The sequence below is a fragment of the Acanthopagrus latus genome, chromosome 8 (genome assembly GCF_904848185.1).
Source record: "Acanthopagrus latus isolate v.2019 chromosome 8, fAcaLat1.1, whole genome shotgun sequence".
Taxonomy (NCBI): domain Eukaryota; kingdom Metazoa; phylum Chordata; class Actinopteri; order Spariformes; family Sparidae; genus Acanthopagrus; species Acanthopagrus latus.
Genome location: NC_051046.1, coordinates 19,499,778 through 19,507,548, shown reverse-complemented (window position 1 = coordinate 19,507,548; position 7,771 = coordinate 19,499,778).

The window sequence follows — 7,771 nt, the reverse complement described above, 5'->3', positions numbered from 1 at the left end:
TACTTTGCTTCAGGTTATTTTTATTCTACTTCGAGGCTCAGTTATGTCTTCCTCTCTCTTTGTTCAGCAGGGCTGAAGATGCATTATGAAGGAGCCGCTCATCCAAGAAGTGTACATTGATGACTCATCTTAACCTATTTTGCTGTACATCCCCGCCATGAGCATGAAAACTAAATTCTTCAACAGAACAGAAGTGATTTAAGATGACACTAAAGGGATTCAGTCAAACACGTCACAGCATAAATAATTCCCTGTACGCAGCTGTATTTGTCATTTTCCTCGATATTTTATCTTATGTAATCTTTTGGTGTTTGTACGCTTCACTGTTCACTGATGGAATTCTAGGAAATGGAACTTTCTTGTGACACTTCATTAATGTATTTTAAGAAGTGTCCCACACAGCAACAGGGAGATCTGACCTGCAGCAGCCTGAATCCAGAACCAGTCTTACATATCTAAAGTAGTCTTCAGGCAATAAATGTACTTAAATACCAAAAGTACATGTAAATCATACATATTACACATATGTATACACTACTCTGAGTCGACTGATTTGAATCAGCGTTCCTTTTGTCTAATTGCCAACATGACAGTTTGATTTTTAAATTGTGTTACTTTGGCTCTGATGCAACATGCAGCCTGCAAAGTAACAATTATCTAAAGTTAGCAAACGACTGTAGTGCAGTGCAGGCAGTATATAGTTGAAAATATTGTGTAGAGTACATGTAATTAGTGACATTCTATCATTGCCTGTCACTGCTGTATATCCCTGTTGACACTAAACACACAGCTGAGACTGTAGTCATCAACTAGTTGAGATATTCAGTGTTTCTCTCAAGTGGCCTTCAGACAACTGCAACCTTTTGAACCACACCATTATACTGTGAATGTCTGAGTATTTTTGATATGTTGGTATATAACTGTTGATATCAGCGAATCAAACAGGGCTGGAGAAGATCAGAAACTTCCTTCTCACACTATGTTTACTTTGAGCACTACTTAACGCCATATTTCCTGTTTCCTGATTTGTATTTACTGCACTCATCTTTTTTTATCTTCTTGGGACTCTTTAACAAGGGTTGATCTCTTTCATCCTTGTGTTTACATTTGTAAACACGTCCCTGTTTTTTCCTGAAGAGGAAAAACATGGCTGAGTTTACATAACCCCTACTGTCTGCCACAGCCTGGAACCCAGAAATATGTAGATTTGTTTGGTCCTTCCCCCCCCGCTGTGTTATGTTGTACAAACAAATTGCAAATGTGCCACTTAACCCAACCTGGCAGTAGACATGCCTCATGGAGGGCTGTTAATTTGTCTCATCATTGGGTTTGTTTATTTGATTCATGGTGGTTAATGTAAGGCTTTAAAAATGAATGCTCTCGATGAATACTTAATTGCAAATAGCTACTATGCCATAAATGTGCATCGAGATAGTGGAGGTTTAAAACACACATATGAACCATATCTACGCAGGAGTCCACAGCTGCAGTCTCTGTGAATAGTGTCACGCCGTGACTGATGGCTTCATGCCAGGCGAGACTTCACACGTATAACGAGGCAAGATGAGGGGTGTATAGAAAAACTGGTTTTCTCTCCTCGGTGTGAGGGAAGAGTCACACCCTCTGTAGACCTGAGTGTCATCTCAGTAAGACTGCTCAACACTCCTGAGGCCTCCTTCTTGCTCAATAATTCATTCAGCTCTCATTTCCCGGTAACTTCTAAAGAATTCTATAAAAACCTGGTGTGTGACACATGACCGAAGAGACCAGTTCAATCAGCGTTGTCATAAATCACGACTTTGGCTCATGGAAGCTTCGTTCTTCCATCTACATCAGATTATTTATTCAAGCGTTGTCTTCAGTGAGTAGTTTTCCTCACTTATTAATATTTTACTGGAGCCCCTTGTCTTTTCACTTATATTAAGTATATTATTGATCTGATGCAGTGTTTTTTTTGTTTGTTTTTTTTTTGCAACGCTCAAAAAGAGCACTGAAACTGTTAGAGTTTTGGTTCAAATCCCCTGAACAGCTACATAAAAAAATCTTTGTAGTTCTAGTTATGCATGAAGCAATAAAAACAAATGCCAAGACAAGTAAAAGTAAACATGATTATCTCTAAGTTGTTGACGTGTATGTGTCCGTGAACAACCGCCATTTTTTTCAAATCCCAGAGACACGTTAGCATTTACTGTTTGTGTGTTTCTGGATGAATGTACAGTTTAGTCACTATTCTCTCTCTTTTTAGCTCTGTTTTGGTCTCCTCCAACTCCGGAGATGAATATTTGAATCTTTAGCTGCTAAATGTCCACCATGTTCATCAGCTAACTTCATCTTGAGTGTAGTTTTGGACCAGAAAACCACAAGGAAGGTTCGAAACAGATTTCCAGACAGAGAGACTGAAAAGTCCTTGTCCTTGACAGAGGTGTTCAGGTTGGTGTAAGGACACCATGGCATGTGATTCATATCACTGTCTGCCTGCTCCTGAAGGATCTCAGTGTATATTAATGGCAGGATGACATGTTCAGCGACATGTACAGAGAAACAGAGAGCTGATCAGTACCACCACCACCTTGTAAACCACCACTTGGTCATCACTGCCACTCTTTCTTGTCTCTTGTGCATGAAGTGCCTTTGTCTTTCCTTTTATGCTTTGGCTCTGCTGACTAAGTGCTCCATTGTAACACCTGCGCTCTGCCATCTTCCATCTCCACTGATGGAAAAGGTGAGAGAGTGAGGTACTAAGTCCCACCTGGTGCCCCCCTCCAGTGTCTTAGAGTGGCTTCAGTATTGCTTGTGACAAGCTTTAAGAGAAATATAATTCTGTCAAATGTCAGCAAGTGTCCCACCGGCAAGCATACAAGTTTCATCAAGTTCACCCACCTGGCAGAGTGTTCACAGACTCTCTCTAAATCCATAATGTGTGTCTCACGTTTTTGCAGAAAAAAAAAAAAAAAGGTAACGGCATTACAATATTAATATACTTGATATGGCAACATTTCCTTCCTAACTAAAAGTTAAAGAGAAATTCAAAGAATATGCAAATTTGTAGTCACATCAAGTTTAACGGTTGGACACAAGATGTCTCCTTCACTATTAGGTCCATTTCCAGAGTGTGTGTGTCTCCATGTAAAACCTTTGTGCTCTGAATACTGACCCAGGATTTGATGCAAAACTATCTGTAATGTCACAAATCATTCTCAGTGGGCCGCCTCTTAAAATCAGATTTTCAGTGAGCACATTCACACTTTTGGCAAATTAAGAAGAAAACAGCCTCCTAGTGTCAAACACCTATCTACAGAGTAAAGCTCAAACAGTCAACAGTTAGGTCAAGAACAAAAAAATGTCATCTTTTGACTGGAGGGTGGCTTTGATTTATGACAGTCAAGCAACAATCCTGCTCTGTCCTTGGGCTAACATAAACATTCTGTTATGCTTTCTGGGGGCCTTAAACATTACATTAAATATGCTAGAGAGCTGTCACTCAGCTGGAAGGCCTTGTTTCTGGCATCTGTAGTTAGAGAGGTGAGGAGCAGTTCAGTGACATTCACAGCTCCATTGCACAATGTCACTGTCTTCGTGAGAGGGCGCAGATTGCTGCCTGTGGTCTGGGAATGAGGTTGCAACGTTCGATGGTCCACATACTTTTGGCCATATAATGTGTGACCCCGATGTCTCAACACTTATCGAACACATCCCAACATCTGACAGAACACGTATCCCTGTGGTTTTCAATAATAATACCTGTTAATTGTTAATTATCACCTTGCAGTGTTGAGCTCTATACCACAGAGTGTATGATGGTGAATGTGAGGGAAGCTGTGAATGAAAAAAGACTGTGTTAAGTTTAAAAAGGGGACTTCGCCTCAAGACTGTCTCGCACTTTAACCAGCAGATGGCGTCATGATCCAAGTGTTCAGGACTTTTCCATTAGAGATTTCCATTCCACTGTAGAAAGTTCTCATGTAGAGGTGTTGGGTGATGGTTGAGGTCAGGGGCACTGTGCAGGCCGGTCACATTTCATATTTGAGTTAGAAGTACATTACCATCTAGATATAATTATGTTCTGCAGCATTGAGAGTTCCCTCGACATTGACAGCTGTGTCCATATACCTTTGATCACATGTTGCATTTCAGCAGGCAATGAACAACCAGGACTTCAAACTGGCAAGAGAGAGATATTATTATTATTATTATTATTATTATTATTATTATTATTATTATTAGGTTTTTTTTCCTGGTATGTTTTTTAAGCATAATGAAAAAAAATTGCTGAACACACCTCACAGAAATCCCAAACACTACATTTTAACAAGGAGTGAATAAAAAAAAACAAAAACAAATAAAGGCAACTATTTAAACCTTTTTCAAAAATCAAAAAAAAAAAAAGAAAAGAAAAGCCCAGAAAACTTGGAACAACTTTAAAAAAATTCTACAAAATGTACCTGTTGTGTAACTTAAACATTATTACACACAAAAAAACAACCTCTTAAATAAACACCAAATACCAAAGCTATGTCTGTATTATTTATCGCTGAAGCAAAAGGTACTGATCCTGTGCTGCCATCCAGTGGACCAATACAGAACCAACATTGCCACTTTATATCCTCCAGATTCATGTTCTATTAGTGTGATTTGATGTACACATGCTACCAATTTTCCCATTATCTTCAGCAAATCCATCATTGACACCAGCTTTGTCTTTATGAGTCCTGTACTTTAACTCTCCCTCAGCCTGCATACACGTGCTCCCCATGTATATTTATAGCACATGTGAACTACCTGGGGGTGTAAACCAAACACAGTGATGTCAGATTTATGGGTGACTGCGGGGCTGCCGCGAGGGCCACGCTGCAGTTTGGGTTGGCCAACACACAGCAGGAGCCGTCTCCCTCCCTGTCAGCTTTCATGTGGAGGAGACATTCATCTCTGTGGAGGCAACAGGATCACAGGAAGATGAAAACTGTCTGCCTGTGGTCGGATTTCTGCTGCTGGAACAACAAACTTGATAACTTGAACCTTAGATATGTTTGTCTTAATTATCACCATTTGCATCATATTTGATACTCGATATTTGATATCCGAGTTGATGAAAAAAAAAAAAAAGCAGCTGGAAAATGTCACTGCAAAATACATATGTGCTATTCTCCTTTGACTTTGAATAAGTTCACCAAAGAAGAAAAGTTCAGTGATTGTTGACACAGGGTCGAAGGTGTGCACCCACTGCAGCCGAACACTTTTACATTGAAGACTTTGGCTTAAAAAGACGAGTAAATAATGTATTTTCATGTCAATATTTGAATTGCAGGCATTTGAAGACTTGGAATCTAATTTAATGTTCAGGAGAATGCTGCATTGCTGTTCTGCTGTGAAGATCCAGAAACAAAAATTCTCCCGACTTTCAACCAGCATGGAGATGAGTACATATGACTAAATTTTCATTTACGGTTTAACTTACCCTTTAACTTAAATTAAATCACATTTATGTTATTTCTGCTTTCATAAAAAAGGGTTATAAAAAGGGTCAGGCAATAATTATTTGAAATGTTTTTCATTTATTGTATCTTATCTTCCAGTTAAATTTCTTATTGGAACAAAAAAATGTACCAAACACAAACTTGCTATAAAGAGTGAACTTTCCTGGTCATTGTCTGATGCCATTAACACTTAAGACTACAGTAAAATGTGTGCATGTGTTTCTAGGTCATTCATCATGATGTCATCTAGTTAAATTGTTCAAAAGTAAAACACAATATATAAGTGCAAAGGAGTTGGGATGCTGGTTAAAATGTGAATTTCCCATCTACAGTAAATAAAACTGAATACCGTACAATGACATGATTTAAGTTCAAACTGCTAAACTTTGTTTTTTTTACAAATATATTCTCATGAATTTGACGTCTGCAACATGCAAAGTGTGAGGAACCACACTGTTGTAAGCTGCGTTGTATTCTTTACATTTTTTCCTTATTCTTATTTTGATCGAAAAACCATACAGAATTCAGATTCAGAGCATTGCCAGGTAAACTGTCCCAACAGCAGCAGTAATGATTGTTCCCAGGCAGACTCATTACAGGATCAGAGAGATCCCACACTCCTAATCTTCTCCCCTGCACAGCTCCTCCCTGCTGGGACTCCTGAGCCTGACTGCAGGCTGAGGACTCCAGGCACATCCACACTGGGTCCTTTATCACTTCTAAACAGTGTGAGTCCCTTAAACCTTTAAATACTGACAGAGAAGGATGGGAACACAAGCTTCTGTTTGGCAGTTTACTGCCCTTCTCCTGAAAAAGCTGCGACATCCCGCTGAGATCACAGCTTCGCCTCAATGTCCAAAGTTCTGACAGTGGATGTGGACGGAACCACACAGTATTGTGTTGCCATGTGTATTCAACTATGTCAATGGCATTTCCATATAAACAAGTAAACCAAATTTATTTTGATACTAAATTATTTCATGATCTTAAAATGTACACAAAACTTAATTAAGATGAATGTCAGAGGAAAAGATATCATCAGTTCATGCAAATTGCAAATAACTGTGCGAGAGCGTCATGCTGCAATTATGGTTTTGTTCTTTGCAGTTACAGCGTCAAGATTAATTTGACAAGATTATATTCATTACTCACTGGATGAGACTGTGGAAAAAAATAATTCATGACTCATCAAAGCAAAACAAGCTGAATCTAAACACCAAATCTAAAGAAAATCATTCATATGAGTGAGTCTGTGAAGTCAAGGAGCTATATTAGGCTACATATGTCGTTTGTGAGAGAAATCACTGATTCAAGTTCAAGCATCCAAGTAGTAAATCATCAAGAGGAGGTTTTCACAATGGAGCAGAGACGGTGGACCCAAATGCAGGAGACGGCAGGCAGGAAGTGCAATGGATGACGTTTTGTTCAGGATCACTGATACACAAGGAACAGGCAAACACAAACGGATGACTCAACAAAGACTGAACTAGAGACTATACTTACATACAAACTAAACTAACAAGACAGGTGATAATGAGTGGAAAAACACTAGGAACAGGGCTGGAGATGCAGTGCAGGTACGGAACAAAAGACACTAACCCTAACCCACTAAAACCAAGAAGACAATGACAGGATGACGACAAAGGTGTCATTTTCAGCATCTGTCTTAAAATGTATAAGCGTAACTTTTTAGCCTTCTATTTTGCTGCAGAGTTGAACTGAGATGTTCATAGTTACAGTTCATATAATATACAGTAGTTGCTGAAAACCAAGCCTATGTGCTGTATTTTGCGGCCTGTCTGAAGGCGAGGTCAGGCTAACCATCACATGAGTCAATCAGTGTTGTTGGTTGGTCGTTGTGATTGTTGGCTGATTCCAGCCTGTGTCAACATCATTAGTCTGCAGGGGTCCTGCCTCCTCTGACTATACGTGAGTGAAGCATCTGTCAGAGCCAAAGTTATAACTTTCAACTGACACATGATTCAATCAATGTGTGTGTGTGTGTGTGTGTGTGTGTGTGTGTGTGTGTGTGTGTGTGTGTGTGTGTGTGTGTGTGTCTGTGTGTGTCTGTGTCTGTGTCTGTGTGTGTATGTATGCATGTTTGTGTTTTTCATTTCAAAGATGACTTGCATTCAAGTTTAAGTGGGCAAACACATTTTACACACACTGTACAGCTTGTGAAGAAACAGTGAATGCAATTTGAAATTTGGATCTTTGTTTTTGCTTGCAGTACAGCAGTATTGTTATCGATGCATTCAATCCCCTCAGCACTGGTTGTGAACACGTCCTGTCCTGCA